This window comes from Chiloscyllium plagiosum, unplaced genomic scaffold (genome assembly GCF_037043375.1).
Source record: "Chiloscyllium plagiosum isolate Xiang-an unplaced genomic scaffold, Cpla_swu_hap1 HiC_scaffold_40, whole genome shotgun sequence".
Classification (NCBI taxonomy): Eukaryota; Metazoa; Chordata; class Chondrichthyes; order Orectolobiformes; family Hemiscylliidae; genus Chiloscyllium; species Chiloscyllium plagiosum.
Window position 1 is genome coordinate 18,778,161 of NW_028270178.1, and position 23,582 is coordinate 18,801,742.

Sequence of the window (23,582 nt, forward strand, 5' to 3'; positions counted from 1 at the left end):
TGCATCAAGCAGGGTGACCACTAACTGAACCTCAACTTCTTCGTCTTTCTCTTTAGTTTTTGCTTAATGCTGTGGCTTATGATAGTGGGATCTTGTTAGTACACAGTCTGGGAAAATACCAGGATTTTTTTTTTTAACTCCTCAGTTTCTTGGTCTTCCTTGTGCTTCTCCACAACATAGGGTGTCTCTCCCATCTTGCACACTACAAATTCATTCACAAGAACAAACTGGATTCCTGGAACTGACACTCTGTTAAGCACTCCCACTGTTACTCCCACACTTTTGAGTTGACACTCCATTTTAATTTTACATAGGGGAACACTAAATTTCTGTCCCCCTATCTCAGAAATTATCACCATCTAGGATAACAGATCAGAAAAAGTGCAAATTCGCTCCTCTCTGTGTTAGGCACTAGTTAGATCCCGTATCTCTCAAAATTATAACTACTTTCCTTTCTGCCCTGCTCTTTCTGAGTAAACTTTACCCATAGAGGCGTATTCTTTACGGAGATCAAGTACAAACTTCATACATAGCCCCTGCCGAAGTTGTGCACTCTCCGGCAGCTCCTCGGCTCTTCTTGAGGTTTCCTTTACTTCTTTCACTAATGCCACTGGCTTAGCTTCATTTCCCACATTGCCTTCCTTTAACAACCGGCACTGTGGTTTTACATGTCCCACTTTACCACAGTGGAAACACCTGAGGCCTTTCACCTCCTTTCCACCCTCTTGGGCTTGTTTTTGTTTTAACCTCTGGTAAACTCTTACCAGTGTGTTCTACACTTTGTTACATAGCCTAGAATCTCCAGTTCTCCCAACTTGCATCCCTAACAGGATGAAATTGCAGCCGGAAGCTTATCTTATTCACCAACATGAATTCATCTGCTAACGCTGCTACCCTTCTTACTTCATCAACTTGTTGTTCCGCCAAGTGAATTCTTATCATCTCTGGAAATGGGTTTTTAAACTTCTACAGCAGAATAACCTCTCTTAGAGTGTCACAAAGCTGGTCTTTCCCACCTCCCATCCCCAAAAGCTCGAGGATATTCTGTCCTCGTTTTTATTTTCAGAGGGTTAATAAAACAGATCGGACTCTGATTAGTCTGGTTTGGTACAGAGATTAAAGGGGATTGAGAGGTCTTTTTGTTTATACATAAACAGATGAGACTTCAGGCCAAAGTGATCATGTTTTAGAAGTGACCTGTGTAAAGAAAGGGGAGTGGTAAGCTCTATCACTGAGCTGAGCAGTTCAATTCCGCGTAGAACTCTTTGGGAGTTCAACAGTGAGATGTGTGGAAACTCTCTCTCTTTCCTAACTTCAACCTATAAGCGTGTGCTCCATTTGTACTGGCTTTCAAAAGGAGTTTGCTTATTGGGACTGTAGTGTATATTCGGAACAGCATGATTAAATCTAGTTTGGATGGTTTGGGTTCTGTAGGTGTTCGATATTCTGTTCTTTGTGTTTCATAGTGTAAACTTGTGAATACATTTTGTCTGTTTTTAACCTGGTAGTCAACCTCACTAACTTTTCGTTGTACACTTACCGAAGCAAATTGCAAAGTTATGGTCTGGGCTGCTGCTTAAGAACGTTTTGAGTGGTTCGGCATAGTGCATAACAATAGCCTCATAGATCTTACCTCTCTTTAAGGCTCACACTCATCTATCAAAATGACTATGTTTAATGCTTTCAAACTTAACAGAAGTCTGACCTGGTTCCTTCTTTATGTTTCTGAACGGCTGTCTATATGTTGCTGGTACTTAGAATGGCCTGTTTGACCTCTTCATTATCTCTCGACACATCATCTGACAGTGCAGAAAGTACCTCACTAGCTCTGCCTACCAGCTTAGTCTGAACTACCATTACCCACAAATCCTTGGGCCACAGCTTCTGCCTTGCTAATTTTTCAAATGAAATAAAGAAGGCTTCAACATATTTGTCATCAAAACGTGGCAGAGTTTTGACATATTGGTATATATCACTGCCTTCTTTTTTAATCTCCATCCTGTAAAATTGACTTTGCTGACTAATTCACAACTTCTCAAGTTCAAATTCATTCTCTTTGCTCAGCTAAGAACCTTACTTCTCTTTCTCTTTCTCATTTTTTTTTCTCTCTCCATTTTTAGTGCGGCAAATCCTTCAAAATCTGTCCAAATCTCAGACTGGATCTGCCTAAAATTGTTTAAATCACGGACGAAAGCCCCCAAACTGTTATGACACGGGGTAAAACCCCTCTGTTAATTTAAACTCGACACACAGAGAAGCTCACCTTGTGCCATAATCTGTTAGATTTCATGAGGCGAAGAATCATCACACATCTCACTATGTAAAGAAAAACATTGACAATTTTATTCTTTAAGTCCAAAAGAGAACATTAAACAATTATATACAACTCCTTTGGCTTAAAGCTATTTTTTACATCCCACTCGACAATACTGATCCGATTTCAAAAAAAATATAAGATTTACGATAAAAAAATCACGTTTCAGAAACCAACCATCTTTGTGGTTTCTACTTTGTAGATTTTCCTCTATATTTTCCTGGGTTGTCTTTTCTTCAGTCTTCTGCTGCACAACTTTTCTTAGGATGGGTACCTTTCAGAGAGCCATTCGGCTTGCAGTCTGGACTTGCTGATGCTCTTTGCGGTTCTCTCCCGAACTACTCAAAATGTCCGGTTTTATGCACCAAAACGTAGGGCTATTTCATTGATTTGATGTCATCCCAAACGGTAAAACTCAATTTCGACTGGATTTTGATATCTGGCTCATAATTTAAAATGAATCGACAAATCTGAAATCGTTTTAGTTCGACTCAATTCCAGTTACTTATTTCAAACAAATGTTACATCTTCAAGTTGTTCAGCACACTCTGTGCTTTCTGTCAATCCTAGCCAGATTCCTCTCTCTCTTAAAGGTACAGTACACACCTACTACTTCATACAGAATGATTTGTGAAACTTGAAAGAGTTCAGAAAACATTTAGAAAGATGTTGCCAGGGTTCGAGGATTTGAGCTAGAGGGAGATGCTGAATAGGCTGCGGCTATTTCATAACATCATATTTTATGACGGTATAGGTATGTGCTGTACCCTAAGACAGAGCTACACGGAGAGGCTGAATAGGCTGGAGGGTTGGAGGCTGAAGGGTGACTTTATAGAGGTTAATAAATTCGTGAGGGGCATGGATAGGTTAAATAGACAAAGTCTTCCCTGTAGTGGGAGAGTCCAGAACAAGACGGCATAGGTTTAGAGTGAGAGGTGAAAGATATGAAAAGGACCTTACGGGCAATATTTTCACGCAGAGGACGGTCCGTGTATAGAATGAGCTGCCAGAGGAAATGGTGGAGATTGGTACAATTACAATATTTAAAAGGTATCTGGACCGGTATATGAACAGGAAGTGTTCAGAGGGATATGGACAAAGTGCTGGCAAATGTGAATTGACTAATTTAGGATATCCGGGTGGCATGGACCATTTGGACCGAAGGGTGTCTTTCTGTGCTGTCCATCTCCATGACTCTTAAAATGGCCAGGGCAATATCTGCAAAGAAAAAACCTTCACAACACTGGTTGAAACTCATTGGGTTGATGGCCAACCAAATCTGGGAAGTCAGAATTCCAAGCCGGGTCCTGGCCAAAATCGCACATCTCGTCACTGAGAAATTATTTCAAAAGCTGTGAGCAGAACCGTTTAACTTTGTCTTGTTTTGAGTAGGGACAAAAGATACTGTTATTTTAAGTATATCTCCCTCATATATGCCGTGTACAATTTTGTTTTCATTTGATTTGATTTATTACTGTCAGGTTACCGAGGGACAGTGAAAAGTGTTGCCTTATGTGCTTTACAAGCAGGTGCATTAGAGTAGCAGAACAGATTGCGTAATATAATGTTGATGAGAAGATGCAAAGAGAGATTTAAATGCTAAGATTGAAGAGGTCCATTCTAAAAGTGTGATCACAATTTTATTTTTGCCCCAGAAAATAGTACAAATTGGATACATTTTAATTGTTAACTTTTTTTCAACATGGAACATTTCAGACATCTCTTTCACAACAAGATTTTCTTACAGCACTTAGCAAATTCAAATTTATTCACAGATTCATATTATTCATAAAAACAAAACTCACTTTGGAAATCTTTCCATCTAATTAATTTTTGATCTTTGTTGTTTCTCAACTTTCTGCTACCTGCTTGGTCTCAGTACTGTGTGGCACACATGTAATCATTTTTCTCTTAGTTCAGTCACTGTGTGAATAAAACCTATTTTTCACAGGGGACTTATTCACTGGCGAACAGGAATTTGTTCAGATTTGTGACCCTTTTCCAAAGTGTTTTGGAGTGACATTTATTCTCTCAAATCTTGCCATGTACTGGATATCAGTTCAAACTCATTGTCAACTACATTTTCTCGCCCCCATTTTTGAGATAACATTTGGAATATCATAGATTTCTGCCTGTTTTAATTTCAGCTAAATCAAGGGAGAGGTTCATTTCAAGGAAGAGACCAAATTATTATGATGCAGTATTGGGTCAAGTCACAGTCTTTTCCTTATTTTCCATTTTGGAATGTCAGGCATTGCTTTTCTGTTGCTCGTCATTTTTCCTCTGCAGGTTTTGTGTCAAACATGTTCTGGAGCACGCTGGTTTCCTAATTAAGGTGTAAATAGTAAAACCGTGTACCCCAGACTGATTCATTCTGGCTGTTTCTAAGTCATTGCTTCCATATCTTCTTTGAACAGCCTGTCTGCTGCGCACGCATGATTACTGGCACGCATTTGTACAATTTGCACTATCACTGCTGTTACCAATGATTTGAAAGCTTCTTTTGAACTATCTATCACTTTTACTCTCAAGTATCCTTATGTCAAATTGATGGTGAAGCAGATATATCTTTGTACATTTATTATGGCTCAGAACAATGTATTTGTCTATCTGCGAGTTTTACTTTCAGATGATTGCTAGCTCTTTTCAAAGTTTACTAGATGATCTTGTGGGGCTTAGGATTGGAAACACCTCGAATTTAGAATTTTTTTAAATTATCGTTGGATTGAATATCGATGACCTGGCCTCCACAGCCTTTAAAGAAGTTAAGTGTAGTTAAGACTGAAATAGATACGTTATTGAGTATCAAGGAGATCAAGAAAGTGGATAAATCAAGTTGAGAAACTTATCAGCCATGGTTTAATGCTGGTGCAGACTCGATGGACTGAATGGCCTAATTGCTGCTCCTATGTTTTATGGTCTTAAGGCCTAATTATCGTAATATGATAGCTCACTGCGTTTTTGAGCTGCTCTCTGAATTTGGACTGAGTCACCACATAAATGAATGTGTTTGTGCAGCAATTTAAACTTCGAAGCATAAATCCAACTTCAGCAAATGTGTATAGAGAATAGTTGTAATCCGTGGGCTCCATTCCTGCAATATTGTAATATAGGAATTCTACAACATGTGTCAACCATAATAGAATGAAACTGCTGGATATGGTGAAGAGTAGAATTATAGACTTTCTCCTACTCTTCAATTCTGGGTCACTGTGTATCTCTGCATTTTTCTGATCTTTCAGTCTCTTTCGGACTTGGCTTGTTACTAAAATATGTCTGACTGTTAGAGCGTTGAGCAACAAAATCAAAGCAAAGGGAAGCCATGGCGTTACAATCATATCAATCCAGTCAAAAGCCACCCATCCTGGGTCACTATAAAAGTTTGGCTTTACGTTACAGAACCATGATATGTTGTTGATTATCTCTCCGGGTTCAAAAGTAAGAAAGAAAGGAATGTTTTTCAAACAGAGAAAAATACAGGTTGTCGCAAGAATTCCAGTCGCCACTTTCTCAGTGCAGTATTTCATTTTCAATTTCTGGCAACAAATGGCAACAAATCGATCAAAGGAGAAAGCAACTGTGAACCAAACAGAACAGTCTGTGGATGCACCACTCAGGACATCGATAGCACTACACACAGGAGTGATATTCAGAAATGAATCCGGGAAATAGTAATAACTGACCCGCCAGAGTATTACATCAGCAATAATAACCAGTAGATCTGCCACTGCCATGGCCACCAGGTAATGGGTGGTGCAAGTAGAGAGTCCACATTTTTCCCTGGAAAGTATCATAATTGCCACTAAATTAACTGTAAAAGAAAGGCAATGCAGAAGAATTGCAAGTTACAGATGAAGCATTCTCAGTGTCTCTGTCTGGAAAGTGTTTTTGTAAAATCTCAATATATTCAGAATGAAAAGGAAAGTCATATTCATGAAGAACTAATCTTAACACATATCTCCCTTAGTTACAGACCTCCAGAGTTAATGAAGAAAGTGAAGGGAATAGGAAACTAGTTGTCTGTTTTAAGTGTTTTCTGGAATAAAGTGGCAATGAAGTTAAAGTGCTCTCCAACTTTTAATGCTGCTGATTTTGCTACAATACTTTGGGAATCTGGAAGCTGATCCTTGCATTAAAAACCTCAGAGACGTGGTGGCTGCCTTGGGAGTCTATTTTATGGGCCAGGTCGATTGGGAATGTATCACGCTCATACCCAGTCACCTCTGGGTTATGGTGCGGATGTGCTGGTGTTGGAATAGGGTGGACTAAGTTAAAGCTATGGGGCTGAGGGACTTGAGAATGTTTTTGTTAGAGAGAATAAAGATGAGAAGTGACTTAATTGAGACAAACACGATAATCAGAGGGTTAAATAGGGTGGACAGTGAGAAGCTTTTTCCTTGGATGGCGATGGCTAACTCGAGGGGACATAACTTTAAATTGAGGGTGATATATACCGGACAGATGTCAGGTAGTTTCTTTACTCAGAAAGTAGTAGGGGCATGGTACGCACTGCTTGTAACAGTCGTCGACTCGCCAACTTAAAGGGCGTTTAAATATTAATTGGATAGGCATATGGCCGAAAATGGAATATTGTACCTTAGATAGCCTTCAGATTGGTTTCACAGGTCGGTGCACCATCGAGGACTGAAGGGCCTGTATTGTGCTGTAATATTCTATGTTGTATAGTTCAACGGGTTTATTTAACAGTACAAACTACCTGACGAAGGAGAAGCAGTCCAAAAGCTAGTACTTCCAAATAAACCAGTTGAATTATAAAAGCAAATTACTGCAGATGCTGGCATCTGAAACCAAAAGAGAAAATGCAGGAAAATCTCAGCAGGTCTGGCAGCATCTGTAAGGAGAGAAAAGAATTGACGTTTCGAGCCTAACTGACCCTTTGTCAAAGCTTTGGCAAAAGATCAGTTAGACACGAAACGTCAGCTCTTTTCTCTCCTTACAGATGCTGCCAGACTTGCTGAGATTTTCCAGTATTTTCTCACTCAACTGAGTTATAACCTGGTGCTATGTGACCTCTGATTTAGATATTCAACCAGTCTCCCTGTTGGCTATTGGAGCCGAATACAAACACAATATCCTACCCGCATTCACTAAACGCCTTCAACAAAGATCATAATCGAGCCTTTGGTTCTCTGATCAATCAGAGCTGCCTGCACTCGCTCCCGATTAATCTGGAATCAGAATGACATTCTTTCAGAATCGTGAAATGATAAAAGCTGTTTGTAACATTAGCAGATTGGCGACAGAACTAACTTCTGCATCCTGCTCAAACCTCCTGAGTTCACAGAATTCCCTTGGAGCAGAGGACAATAACATTTACATACACGGGTAAGGAGAAGACAGGTATCAAGGAGGCAGAGTGCAACCTGAAATGATACAGTTTGAAGGTTTTAAGAATGAAGGGCAGGAGAAATATGAAAATGGATGTTTGTACTCAGTACATATCCCGGACACACTCCTGAAATTCACTAGCTTTTAGGCAGGTGCTTCTCTGCCTCTCTCAAATTATGTTAAAGTTAAAATGCACTGTTAATACAACATGGCTATGCAACGAATTTACCTATTTTTTGCATTTATGCAACCTAACACTTCCGAGCTACTACTAGAGGATCTTAACACAACACTTATTATAACTTTTGATCACTTTCTCTTCCCCAGTCCCATATACACGGTCCCCACCAAATGCTTTCACCTTAATCTGTTCTCCCTCACCATTCAATCAATTTTGTTTTCAATCAACGATGCTCTTCCATCTCCTCTTCCCTGGTCCATCTTGTAAATCTAATACCTGGTAGATTTAGTTCCCAATCCTGACCACCTAGGGAGAGCCATTAAATGTGGTTAGCGTATTGTCATCACGTGTGTACTTCCAATCCCAGAGCATTTACGGCTGATCTCTGATTGAGCTCAATGTACCTGGCTTTGCCCCATTTTCCTCAGTCACTTCGATCAGTGAAATCTGTCAATCTGGGTTTTAAGTTTTGGAATTGATGAAGCTTTGGCGACCATTTTTGAATCTCACATTTTTGGAACAGCTCTCATAGAGGCAAAGAATCATAGAGATGTACAGCATGGAAACACACCCTTCAGTCCAACCTGTTCATACTGGCCAAATATCTCAAACTGCCAGAATGCGGGCCATATTCTTCCAAACCCGTCCCATTCATATACCCATCCAAATGCCTCTTAAATGTTGCAATTTTAACAGCCTCCACCACTTCATCTGGCAGCTCATTCCATCGAAGTAGCAATCTCTGTGTGAAAAAGTCGCCCCTTAGGTGGCTTTTGTATCTTTCCCCTCTCACCCTAAACCTATGCCCTCTAGTTCTGGACTCCCCCAGCTCAGGGAAAAGACTTTGTCTGTTTGCCCTATCCATGCCCCTCATAATTTTGTAAACATCTATAAGGTCACCCCTCAGCCTCCGACGCACCAGGGAAAACAGCCCCAGCCTGTTAACCCTCTCCTGATAGCTCAGATCTTCATACCCTGGGAACATCCTTGTAAATCTTTTCTGAACCCTTTCAAGTTTCACAACATCTTTCCAATAGGAAGGAGACCAGAATTGCACGCAGTATTCCAAGTGGGTTAACCAATGTCCTGTACAGACGCAACATGACCTCCCAACTCCTGTACTCACTACTCTGACCAATAAAATAAAACATACCAAACGCATTCTTCATTATCCTATCGCCCTGCGACTCCACTTTAAAGGAGCTATGAACCTGGACTCGAAGGTATTTTTGTTCAGTAACTCTCCCTACGACCTTACCCTTAAGTGTATATGCACTGCTAAGAGTTGCTTTCCAAAACTGCAGCACCTTGCATTTATCTGAATTAAATTCTATCTGCCACTTCTCTGCCCATTGGCCCTTCTGATCAAGAACTTGTTGTAATCTGAGGAAACCCACTTCCCTGTCCACTACACCTCCAATTTTAGTGTCATCTGTACCTCTCATGCTCACATCCAAATCATTTATGTAAATGACAAAAAGTAGAGGACCCAGCACCAATCCTTGTGGCACTCCACTTGTCACAGGCCTCCAGTCTGAAAAACAACCCTCCACCAACACTCTAACTTCGAACTTTGAGCCAGTTGTATATCCAAATGGCTAGTTCTTCCATTATTCCGTGAGATCTAACCTTGCTATCACTCTCCCATGGGGAACCTTGTCAAACGCCTTACTGAAGTCCATATAGATCACATCAACCGTTCTGCCCTCATCAATCCTCTTTGTTACTTCTTGAAAAAAAAACAATCAATTTCCCACGCACAAAGCCATGTTGACTATCCCTAATCAGTCTTTGCCTTTCCAAATACATGTGCATCTTGTCCCTCAAGATTCCCTCCAACGAATTGCCCACCACTGACATCAGGCTCACCGGCCATAGTTCCCTGGCTTGTCCTTGCCACCCTTCTTAAACAGTGGCACCACATTAGCCCACCTTCAGTCTTCCAGCACCTCATCTGTGACTATTGATGATACAAATATCTCATCAATAGGCACAGCAATCACTTCTGTAGCTTCTCACAGATTTCTAGGGCACACCTGATCAGGTCCGGGCGATTTATCCACCTTTTGTGTGTTTCAAGACATCCAGCACTTCCTCCTCTGTAAGTTGGACATTTTTCAAAGTGTCGCCATCTATTTCCCTACAGTCTATATCTTTCATATCCTTTTCCACAGGTAATACCGATGCAAAATACGCTTTTAGTATCTCCCCCATTTTCTGAATCTCCACACAAAGGCTGCCTTGCTGATCTTTAAGGGGACCTATTTTCTGCCAAGTGGACCTTTTGTCCTTAACACAATTGTAAAAGTCCTTCGGATTCTCCTTAATTCTATTTGCCAAAACTATTTCATGTACCCTCTTTTGCCCTCCTGTTTTCTCTCTTAAGTGTTCTCCTACTTCCTTTATACACTTCTCAGTATTCACTCAATCTATGCTGTCTATACCTTACATATGCTTTCTTCTTTTTCGTAACTAAAATCTCAGTTTCCTTAGTCATCCAGCATTCCCAATACCTACCAACCTTTCCTTTCACCCTGACAGGAATATACTTTCTCTTGATTCTCGTTATCTCATTTCTGAAAGCTTCCAACTTTCCAGCCGTACCTTCACCTGCGAACATCTGCCCCCAGTCATCTTGCCTAATACCATCAAAATCTGCCTTTCTCCAACTTAGGACTTCAACTTTTAGATCTAGTATATCTTTTTGCATCACTATTTATATCTTATAGAGTTATGGTCGCTGGCCCCAAAGTGCTCCCCCACTCAGTCACCTGCCTTGTCTTATTTCCCAAGAGTAGGTCAAATTTTGCACCTTCTCTAATAGGTACATCCACATACTGAATCAGAAAATTGTCTTGTACAAGCTTAACAAATTCCTCTCCATCTAAACCCTTAACACTATGGCAGGCCCAGTATATGTTTGGAAAGTTAAAATCTCCTACCAAAATCACCCTATTATTCCTACCGATAGCTGAGATCTCTTTACAAATTTGTTTCTCAATGTTCCTCTGACTATTAGTAGGTCTATAATACAATCTCAATAAGGTGATCATCCCTTTCTTATTTCTCAGTTCGACCCAAATAACTTCGCAGGATGTATTTCCAGGAATATCCTCCCTCAGCACAGCGTATCAAAAACGCCAGTCCCCCTCCTCTCTTGCCTCCCTTTCTATCCTTCCTGTAGCATTTTTATCCTGGAACATTAAGCTGCCAGTTCTGCCCATCCCTGAGCCATATTTCAGCACTTGCTATGATATCCGAGTCCCATGTTCATAACCATGCCCTGAGTTAATCTGCCTTCCCTGTTAGGCCGCTTGCTTTGAAATAAATGCAGTTTAATTTACTAATCTTAGTTTGTCCCTTCCTGCCCTGACTGTTTGAGTCGCTTCTGTTCTCAATTGTGTCAGTCTCAAATTGATCTTTCCTCACTATCTACCTCGGTTGCACCCCCCCCCTCTCCCCCATCTTACTCGTTTAAATCCTCCCGAACAGCTCTAGTAATTTTCTCTGCCAGTATATTAGTCCCCTTCCAATATAGGTGCAATCCGTCCTTCTTGTACAGTTCACTTCTGCCCCAATGGTTTGACAGCACTTACCAGGAATACCAACGGCAGCAAGGATTACGTAATATATTTTTATGGTGATGTAAAGACTTTCAAACATTTCCAAGTGAACTATCTAATTTGGTGCAGCTGGAAATCTCTCTCAGTTCGATTAATCAACTAAACTTCTCCCTGTGCCCTAAACTTTATAGTACGCAGGTTATCCGCAGGGGACCTCGATGTTCCAACTCCATGTTTGCATTAATGAAGTGGGGCCAGAAGAAAATGGCAACAGCTCATTCATGTCTCTGAAGAGAACATACAAAGCATTTCTCCTGAAAGGAGAAAGAAAACATGTTGCGAGTGCCACTTTAACTGAACTGTTCAGATCCACCTCAAGAGAAGGAGAGGCCTGAAGCCAAGCCCCTATGTCTCAAAGGGAACAACACTGCAGTGTTTCCACAGGTTTGAGTTATAAAGATCGACTGGATAGGTTAGAGTTTTTTTTTAAACTGGAGCTTAGGAGCTTGAGAAGTGACCTGATAGAAGTTTATAAATTAATGAGGGATAGAGATAGAGTTGATGGCAGTTGTCTTTTCCTGAGGATGGGGTGTTTCAAGATTCGAGATCATATTTTAACGGCGAGAGAAGAAAGACTTGGAAAAAAAACGTAATAAGCACTGCTTTGACGCAGAGGGTGGTTCACTTGTGGAATGAACTTTCTGTGGAAGTGGTGGATGCAGATAGATACAATGTTTAAAAGGCATTTGGATTGACATATGAATAGGAAAGCACTTGATGCCAAAACATTGAATGCACTCAAGGGGCAGATAGATCTCGCACGTGGGGCAAATGGGACCAAAGGTTATGGGGATAAAGCAAGATTAAGCTTATTGAGTTGGACGATCAGCCGTGGATGTGATGAATGGCGGAGCAGGCTCTAGGGGCTGAATGGCCTCCTCCTGTTCCCATGTTCTATATTTGTATGAAAGGTTTGGAGGGATATGGGCCAGGAGCAGGCAGGTCGGACTAGTTTAGTTTAGGATTATGTTTAGCATGGACTGGTTGGAACAAAATGTCTGTTTCTGTGCTGTGCGACCTTATGACTGACTCCAGAAGAGCACATTAATATGGAGAGAGCAAACATGGCTGACCTCGATCATTAACTGTGCCTGCCTCATCACTTGTACTGCCACATTAATGGAGACAAATCCACTATTTTGCATAAAACTTGATATGTTGGGATAGTCCTGTGAAATGCTGTGCAAATGAAATAACAAAAGCAATTTAGATTTGTTATTACATTAGCAACAGTGCTAGTCTCTCAAAGGTCCTCACATCCCACACAGTTCCTATGATCCTTTTTGCTATTCAGGCCACCCCACCACTCCACGCGAGAGACGCAAAATTTCAAACGCACATGCAATGTTATGGCTGCTGTCATGTGCTCGGGCATGTGGTGATGACATGCATTATTTTGTTTTCTTTTATGCTAGAGCCTCAACCTTGAAACTTCAATTTCAGTTTCAACAAGTAAATAGAAACCAAAAGACCTGCGGATGCTGAAAATCAGAAACAACAACAGAAATCGATGGAGAAGCTCAGCAGCTCTGGCGAGAAAGCAGAGTTAACATCCAGTCACCCTTTTTCAGAACTGAGGGTTACTAAGAAAATGTTTTTTTTTATGCGGGTGAGGGGATAAGGAGTAAACAATAGGTGGAGATAGAGCCCACAAGACAGAGAAGGATGGGTAGGAGAAGGAGACTCACTAGTTAGGGGCACAGACAGGCGTTTCTGTTGCCACTTTAAGATTTCAGGAAGGTCTATTGTCTCCCTGGTGCCAGGGTCAAGGACGTCTGTTCATTATATGCATGAAATTCTTCAGGGGGAAGGTGAGCAGCCAGAGATCATTGTGCACATTAGTACCAACGACACAGATAGGAAAAGGGATGCGGTTCTGCACATTGAGTATGAGAAGTCAGGAAAAAGGTTGAATAGCAGGCCCTTGAGGGTCGTAAAGTTTTACTACAAGTACCACGTGATGATGAGGCAAGGAATAGAATGATAGGAGAGATGAATGTGTCGCGAAGAATCTGGTGCAGGGGTTCAGGTTTTTGAATCCTTGGAACCTCTCCTGGGACAGGGGTGACCTGTACAAAGGGAACAGGTTGTACCTATACTAAAGGGGAACGTGGCAGTGGGTTGGGAACCAATCCAACAGATCAGCAAATGGAGGGATCCATAGAATCATTGAATCCCATATTGTTGAAATAATCCGTCAGGCCCAACCAGTGCACATTGGCTGTTTGAACATTATGTGTGTGCATGCATGTGTTTGAGCATGTGTGTGTCTGTGTGGGTGTTTGAGTGTGTGTGTGTGTGAAAGTTTGTCTCTGTGTTTGAGTGCATGCTTGTGCGTTTGTATGTTTGTGTGCGTTTATTTGAGTGTGTCTGTGAGTTTGTAGTGTGTGTTTGAGTGTGTTTGGGGGTGGCACGGTGGCTCAGTGGTTAGCACTGCTGACTCACAGCACCAGGGTCCCAGGGTTCGAGGGCGGCTGTCTGTGTTGAGTTTGTACATTCTCCCCATGCCTGCGTGGGTTTCCTTTGGATTCTCCGGTGTCCTCCCGCAGTCCAAAGAGGTGCAGGTCAGGTGAATTGGCCATGGTAAATTGCCCATAGTGCTGTGTGCATTAGTCAGAGGGAAATTGGTCTGGGTGGGTTCTCTTCGGAGCGTTGGTGTGGACTGGTTGGGCTGAAGGGCCTGTTTCCACACTGTAGGGAATCTAGTCTAATCTACATACGTGCTTGAGCGTGAATTTGCATGTGTTTGATTGTGATGTGCATGTGTCTGCGCGTGTATGTCTAGTGGGTGCTGCTTACTATGCTTCAAATGGAATCTGAAATGAACAAGCATTGCTTACATTCAAGTAACTACCTATCATTTTTGAAGTGTTGTCTTTCATCAATTCGTAAAACAATTTCAAACCCACTGGGCTTGTGGTCTGCTCAATTCTCGCTCACTTACCAATGGATGTCGTGTTGCAACATTTCCCTGGACGTCACATGTTCCTGTGGGATCTAGTGAAGTTGATGGTAGTTTTTTGGACAAGGAGCCCTTGCGACATTCTTAAAGGTCACAGGCAGTGACGGAAATAGACCTCTCCCAATCTCTGTCTGGAAAAGTGAGCGGGAGGAAATGTCCTTCCCGTTCTGACCTTATCTAAACTGGTTATAATGTTTCAACCAACACGCCTCTTACTTTTCTCACCTCCACGAGTCCAGCTGATTGCCCGTTTCTTCACACGATCCTCGTGCCAGGGATTACTCGTGTAAGCTGTTCCTGAGATGTCTCATTACATTTAAATCTTCCTTAAAATATGGGCACCAAAGCTATGCTTCCTACTCCAGATGTTGTCTCCAATATATATTGAATACGCGATGCCTCACCTCACTGCTTGTGTATTTAATTCCCATTGAAATAAATGGCGATAATTTATTAGTTTTAGTCATTACTTGCTGTGCCTGCATTCTCACCATCTCTGATTCACGGAGAAAGACAGCAACATTCCACTATCTCTCAAGCTCCGAAATCTCTGTCCAATTAGACATTATGATTATTTTTAACAACTTTCGCTGCTGAAATAAACAGCACAATTTCTAATATTCTACTCTGTCAGATCTTTGCTCACTCTCTGAATGGATCTTCATTCACTTTCATCCTCCTTGTGCTCTCTCCACACTTGACCTGCCTACCCCTTCGTCCTCACCACATTTAATGTGCACACCTTCTGCTCTCAACGATTCATATTACAATTCATAATTGTAAACAGTAGAGAAGTAGAAAGTGATCTATATGTGACTGTTCACTGCTGCCAATCCCCCAGCCAACTCTCTATCCATGCTCATTTGCCACCCTCTGCGCATAAGGCACTCTGTTTCTTAACAATGACCTTTCATATGGAGACAAGTTATGTGATTTCTGAAACGCGAATTCCACTGGTTCCCCTCTATCATTGGAAGCTACTTTTTTCAAATCACTCCTATAGGTTTGGTGGAGAAGTTCAAATTCCACAGAACCATGTTGATACTATTAGATAGTAACAACTTGATTTAATTTGTACAAAAAAAGTCAGTTAGGCTGTTGGCAATAAATTAATTGACGTCTTAAAAATGCTGACCTGTTTGGATTTTGGATAAATTCCAAAGATAAAAATTGTCGAGCATGATCTAACAAACTACTTTTCATAAAAGCTGCGAGTGACTTTTGTTGAAACAATTATTTTCAGTTTTAAAAGCACGATGAAGCGTTTTTCGTTTACTGGGCAGTATGCTTTGTGGATCTGTGTATAACTTTTGCATTTCCCAGCAGAGGAGATCAGGCTATAACTGTCGGTGCTTGTCTGTGTATGTGTCTGAGTGCAACTTTAAAAGTCCATCAGATGGAAGTTCTGCTCAGACTGTCGATGTGTGTGTGCATGCGTGTGAAAGAGAGATTGTGTGTGTAAGAGAGCGTGAGTGTGTGTGTGTGCTAGAGAAAGTGTGTGTGTATTTGTGTCGGTGTGGGTGTGCATCTGCGTGAGCATGTGTATGCGAGAGAGTGAGTGTCAGTGTGTATTTGATTCAGTGTGTGCACGTGCGTGAGAGAGAAAGTGTTTGAATGTTTGTGTGTGTGATCACAGAGCCCAACACAGAGATTGCTGTCAGTGGTGTGTGCGCAGTAATTGACACTGCTTTGAATTTAAAAAAAAAATCATGAAATTTTGTCAAGCAGTTCCTTCCCAGCAGGGACAGCTGAACCATTGATGAAAATATGAAACAATCTTGTAATGTCCCTGTTACTAGCAATGTTTGTTTCACAACTTCTGTTTGATCTTATCATACGTTTCTGTTCAAATTTGTCATGGACTTATGTCTATTTGTATAAATGTCTTAACTTAAATTGTAAATACACTGTTTAGTTGTATAGCATTTTTACCATCATTTGGTTTATTCTCAAACGCATTAAACTTGCTGACTTCATTTCAGTTTCATTAATTTGAGCAAACATCTTGTTCACAATTTTGGAAGAACCCTATCTTTCTTTAGGCAAAGTTCTTATGTTCATTGATGGAATAAACTTGTGTTCCTTTGTGCATGAATGTTGTGGTCATTTGATTAGATCCCTTACAGTGTGGAACAGGCCCCTTCGCCCCAACAAGTCCATACAGACCCATTTCCCTCTCATTAGTGCACCTACCACTGCAAGCAATGTAGCATGGCCAATTCACCTTGCCTGTATTCACATCTTTGGACTATGGGAGGAAACTGACACAGACACCGAGAGAATACACAAACTCCACACAGACAGTTGCCCGAGGCTGGAATCGAACCCTATTTCCTGGAAGGAGAGTGCTAATAGATGCACTAACCATGGCAATGATTCTCTGAGGTAACACTGCTAACCCCTGAGCCACCGTGCCGCCCTTCTTTGCCCCTAAATGCTGAATGTGTTCATGTATTTTCTTGTGCTGTAAATCTGTTCTCATTTGTTCAGAATTCTTCTGTTCATTTGCCCAAACACCTTGTGTTCATTTGTACACTAACTGAGTATTCGCTTGGGTTGTGGCTGCTCTGTGTTTTAGACTGCAGCTTTGCATCTGTGTGTATTCCAAGTCTTGTTGGAGGTGGGGCGGAGGAAACGGGACGGATGCAGCTGAGGGACAGTCTTGAGACAGTCTTGGGCTAAATCACTGACCTGATGTTTTCTCCCACATATCCCATTCACCATACAAAGATGATTGTTGGTTCGTTCCATACCTGGGGAAGGCGTGTTCAAGGTGATGGGATGAACTCAGATTTGGGAGGAGATGTGCTTTGAGTGACAGACCTGGGAGTATCTTTCTCCTTTTCCCCGTAAGGCTATCAGTGCGTTCTTCCACCTCTGTTGCTGTTTTTTCTACATCTACCTTTCTGCCTGTCTTGCTCTCTCTCTCTCTCTCACTCACACACACACACCAACAACCTTATTTTTGTTTCTTTCCCCATTACCCTTTCTTCCTTCCTCTTCACTTGCTGATTTATCTTACTGTCTCTCTCTCTTTATTCTCAATCTCTCTTTTTATTTCATTTTCTTTCCTCTCTCCTTTCCTCCTCTCTGCTCTTTCCATCTGCTCTCCCTTTTTCTATTCACTCTCGATCTTTCATTGCTCTCTTTTTGCTTCATTTCTCTCTGTAGGGCCATTTTGACAGGAGAGAAGACAAAGTGTCATATTTGAATTGGAAACTAAAACTGAATGACGGATTGAAACCTGTAGTATATTTTGTCTTTTGACCAGTCATGGGTGGGCGGCAATGGTTAGCACTGCTGCCTCACAGCTCCAGAGACCCGGGTTCAATTCCCGCCTCAGGCGACTGACTGTGTGGAGTTTGCACGTTCTCCCCGTGTCTGCGTGGGTTTCCTCCCACAGTCCAAAGATGTGCAAGTAAGGTGAATTGGCCATGCTAAATTGCCCGTAGTGTTAGGTAAGTGGTAAATGTATGGGTGGTTTGCGCTTCGGCGTGTCGGTGTGGACTTGTTGGGCCGAAGGGCCTGTTTCCACACTGTAATGTAATCTAATGGACATCATCTGTATCATCGTGCTTTTTCCAATGCTTGCCTACTCAATTACCACAGCTGTATCAAACCTTACTGTTTTATTGTTATTATTCCCCAGTAATTTATGGAGCTGAAAGATAGGTTACTGTTTGACATAGTGAGTGCATTTCCATGATTTTTCTTCGACCTGTCCATTCATTTCATCTGCAATTAGAAAAAGCAACCGTTAATTCTGTGTAATTCTCATCCTGTGCACAATCTCTTGCAAACTGCTTTACTGTCATGGTTGTGAATTTGAGTTTCTTAGTCTGCTTTGATGATCTTTGAACCAACACTCTAACCCTTCAAGAGCAGTAATACATTATATTCATACAACATTCAATAAAATTAGCTATTTGATCATAAAGAACTTGACTTTGCTGAAAGAAAGTTAACGTTTTTCCCTTTGCATGCATCAGGAAAATTCACAACAATTATCGATGCATTGAGAAAACAAAACGTCTACTTTCTGGAAGGAGAGTGCTAATAGATGCACTAACCATGGCAATGATTCTTTTCATAACTGTTCAATAATAAACTAATCAGCAATTTTCCCAAATACAATTGATTTTAAAAAAATATTCTCTTTTATATTTCTTGCCAATTGTCCTGACGTACAAAAAAAATGAAAACCTTAGACAAAATGTTTCTTTTTTCGGCGATGCAGAATTGCAATTAAAAAAAAATGAAAATAATTATTGAAGGATCAAATGTAATAATGGCAATTTAACCTTCTAATAAACAGTCACAGAGTCACTGAATCATGGTGATGTACAGCATAGAAACATACTCTTCAGTCAAACTCGCCCATGCTGACTAGATATCTAAAATTAAACTAGTCCCATTTGCCAGCACTTGACCCATATCCCTGTAAACCCTCCTTATTCATGTACACATCCAGAAGTCTTTTAAAAGTTGCTATTGCACTAGCTCCCACAACATCCTCTGGCAGTTCATTCCATACACGCATCACCCTCGAAGTGAAAATGTTTGCCCCTTGGGTCACATTTAAATTTGTCTCCTCTCACACTAAACGTATACTCGCTCGTTCTAGATTCCTCCACCACAGGGAAAAGACCTGGTCTATTTACCCTTTCAATGCCCGTCATGATTTTATAAACCCCCTCAGCCTCCAACGCCAGGGAAATGAACCCCAGCTTATTCAACCTCTCCCTTTCTCTCAAACCCATCAACCCTGGCAGACAAAAATATATTGCAATAAGAATACAACAAATAATTTGACTTTAAGAAATAATCAGATTCCCTGCGTAAACAATGGTCATCATCTATGAGCAACACTTCCAGGAGTCTGTGTATGGCAAGAAATATTGCAATTTTTCTATCATTCTCCTCATGTTTGACAGCTGGATCCTGTGCACGTCGAACCACGATGAGTGAGCATCTACATTGACTAAGATTGAGCCCAAAAAATGATCTGCAGAGTCGATGTGGAGTCGAGACCAAGTTTATCCAGCCAATCCCAGGTAACTCTGTAGGCAACCTCAACTCTCTGGGCCCTGCCCAACCTATGTCTGTGTCCAAGCCTGTTTACTAAATATAACCTCCGATAAATACCTTCGTTTAGAAGACACTTCGATTACCCTGCTGGAGTTCAGCCAATCTTTGATGAGAACTTTTGCTCGGGGCAAACACGTTTGCCCCCTAACAATTTGCCATCCACTCTCATGAGCTGGTATCTCTTGGTCCAATAAGTATTCCTACCAATCCAGGAATGTATTTGGTAAGCCCTCTCTGCACTCCCTCATAAGCAAGAACATCCTTCCTCAGATAGAGCGATGATATGACATGCAATATTCCAGATTTGTTCTCACCGATGCCCTGAATAATTGCCGCAAGACATTCCTGCTCCTGTGCTCCAATCGTCTCGCTATTAAGGCTTTCATACTGTTTTCCCTCTTTATGGCTTGCTGCACATGTGCTTTCAATGACTCAAATAATAACTCTTATGCCTCGTTGAACATTTACTTCTTTCATCATATAGACATTCAAAGTATAGTCTGTCTTCCATTTTGGCTACTGAAGTGGATATGCTTATTCCTATCCACAGTACATCGCACCTTTAGCACATTTCCTACTCAGTAATTCTGTCCAAATCACACTGCAACATTTGTGCATCCTCCTCACAGCTCACCCTCCCACTCAGCCTTGTGTCATGTGCCAGTTTTGAGATATTACATTGAGATGCCTCACCTAAGTTATTGAGTTGGTTAGGACTATTCTCAGTGGAGTTTTGCAGAATTTGAGATGATCTCAAAGACACTACAAAATGACCATTGCTTATTAATATCGAGATCTGTGAAATAACTGCACAGACGCTGGTGTCCTACCACCAAAACACCCTTCATTTACATGTGCACAGCCCATGAACTCTGACCAGCCTGCTCAGAACCAGTCCCCAGCCTGAGGAGATTCTCTTTATTTCTTTCAGCCAGGGGTCCCTGTTTGGCCCATGTTAACAGCCGCAGTCCAGAATGTCATAGTCAATGTGATCCAATTGCTAGCTCCCTTCCCTACTAGGTCCGGAGATGTAGGCTTATTATTTGTCTTGTAGCTTTTACTGGGGCATGTTCACCCCAGGTCTGCTTCCCCGATTCTGAATCGGACTGGGACATTTTGAAACGGACTGTAACGCATCACTTGTGCCTAGAACGTATCGGGAGAGTTTCCTCCTCTTCTTTAGATAGTAACAATACTGAGGCTGAAACCATCATGGATTGCTAGATGGAGACGGAGAATGGGTTTTTTTCTGACACCTATCTGGTGGTTTTCTTCGCTCCATTTTTGAGGTAGCAGCTTTCAGCTATCGACGCATTTGCTGAAGAGCATCTCACCTCCCCAAACGTTGAATGGCATGAATAATGTTTCATGGATCTCGCCTTGTGCACGTGCAGAGGTCGATTGTCGTGATTTTGACATCAGACTACATCCTTTGCACTAAACTGTCTCTTTCTTTAGATTAGATTACTTTACAGTGTGGAAACAGGCCCTTCGGCCCAACAAGTCCACACCGACCCGCCGAAGCGCAAACCACCCATACCCCTACCCCTACATTTACATTTACCCCTTTCCTAACACTACGGGAAATTTAGCATGGCCAATTCACCTGACCTGCACATCTTTGGACTGTGGGAGGAAACCGGAGCACCCGGAGGAAACCCACACAGACACGGGGAGAATGTGCAAACTCCACACAGTCAGTCGCCTGAGTCGGGAATTGAACCCGGGTCTCTGGCGCTGTGAGGCAGCAGTGCTAACCACTGTGCCACCGTGCCACCCACTCTCTCTCTCTTCGAGAATTCCTGTGGATGGTATGGCCGTTCTGCTGCCTTTTCAACAGTGACCTCCCTTCAATCCGGGAATATCAGGTTTAATCGGATGCAGTGTCGTCTCCTCATCAGTAACTCAACTGGAGCTATCTGTCTTTGAGTGAGGAGTTGTCCTATAATCAGACAGAGAATGGAATAGGTTGGTATTGATTGAATGAGCGAGCTGTTTCCTTGAGCCTGCTTTCAATGTTTGGAGTCAATAGATGTGAACCTGGAAAAACACACTAGGTCAGGAAGCAGGAAAGACAAAACTTTCTGGCCAAAACACTTCATTAGGTCTATTGTTTCCAACAGGCCATTGCACGATGGAACAGTCTGAACGTGCCAAATGCAATTTGACTTGAGGAAATGCTTAAAATACCTCCTGGTAAATGATGTCCCACTGTCCACGAAGAATATGTCGACCAGTGTATGTATCACTAATAATGTTCATGGGTGTTTCAAATCTCAACTCTGAGTTTGCTATTTAAATCCAATGCAAATCCAATCACTGTGAATGGGCAGCCATAATAACGAAGAGCATTAAAGGACTGTCATAGTCGATGTGTACCTGAACCCAGGGTTTATCCAGCCATTCCCATCAATTGGTTGGGGGGGGGGGGGGGGGGAGGGAGGGGTTGGCTAGTTGCTTCTAGTACGTTTTGTCATTACTTACACTCTGTGAGATTGGGCCAATATGTGGCAGGGAACAACATGGAGAAAACAGTATTTTCAGCATTCATCTCCACCACTCCACATGACCCAGTTTACTCAATCATCTCTCACATAATCTCTCACTCCCAATATTTCAGATAGATCCCCAAAGGATTACAGGATGACTGCTTTGTTCTATGGGGCGAAAGGATCAGAACTGGGATTTTGAAACAGGCACTAGGCACATGCTGTCTCACACAGAGTAGAGATACACAGATGTTCTTAATGTTTCCAAAAAAAATACACAGTTTCCACAAAGTATCCTTAATGATATTACATGAACAATTTATTTCGGATATTTCACAGAGTAGTATAAGTAATATGACCTTCCTCATTTGAAGATTTGCGGGGGACTCAATCAAAATGCATGGAAGTGTAAGATTTTCTGAATACGACGAAATTAAAAAAAAAAAACTCATTCGATTCAAATACAACCTATGGAAAATATTTATCAGCCCAATGTTGTGAAATCGTCTATCTGTGGCAAAATCATAGCTATTTCATCTGCACAGTTACGCTTTTGCTTGTAATGTGAAGAACACTTGTTTATGAGTGAACATCCATTCAAGATGTGGCTAGCTTCTATGTCTGATCATTTTGGTGAGGTTTTAAAAAATGATTTTTCTGTAAGTTTAATGTAAAAGAAATGATAAAAAAGCCGTATAAGTTGATCCGTCACGGAAGGCCTTTGTGAAGTTTAGTTAGAGTGTGATTCTGATTGCTCTGTTCAGAGATTCAATCAAGTTGCTGTGGCAAGAAACTTGGATTCCTGGTTTAAAGGTAGGGACACTAAAAATTTGCCAAAAGCTTCCTTGAAGTATGGTTTCCCTTTGATCTGTGGGCACTGAGGGGAGTAGTCCACCATTCAGTCCTGCCATTTTACTCGTTCAGTATTATGTCTGATGAGACTAAAAGATGACTTGAGCAAATGAAGGAACTGCTGCCTGAATATTCTTTGGTTTGCGATCTAAATAGGCGACTGTGGTCATCCAGAGTAACATGAAACTGCAAGATATAGTAAAAAAAAAACTATCGACTTTCTGCATTTCAGGAGATTACATTCTTTCTTGTCCTTATTGTAAGTTTGATCCCAGGGTCTCCTTCGGGTCTGTTTGGCCGCTAATGCATATCTAGGAGTGAAAACATCCATCAATAAAACCAGGAGAAATGGAAACACCGGAGTAATCAATTACTCAAGCCAAGAAAATGCTTTCCACACACTTGCAAAATAAAATATTTCTGATAGACAACAACCCTTCATGCATTATGAATTACATAATATGATCAATACACAAAGACCGTGGGATGTCCTTTAAGCAGAATAGCACGATCAAAATAACGATAACAACACCAGCTGTCGTCCTCGTGCAACATTTTAACTTCAAATTCTGAAAGCAAATAGCTACAAAGCGATCAAAGGGGAACCAGACAGAACAATCTAAACTCCGGGAGACAGATAGAGAACAGGTTTGTATACTGGAGTGTAGAACAGGTAAGAGTTTCGCCAGTAAAGTGCAGCCACATGATGCAATGTTATTGCAGG

General features: G+C 41.5%; 1 pseudogene; it reads right to left on the reverse strand.

Annotated features, from left to right (window-relative positions):
- Positions 1-5,220: 5,220 nt before the first annotated feature.
- LOC148138369 (putative G protein-coupled receptor 139) lies at positions 5,221-11,507 on the reverse strand (annotated as a pseudogene).
- Positions 11,508-23,582: the final 12,075 nt, after the last annotated feature.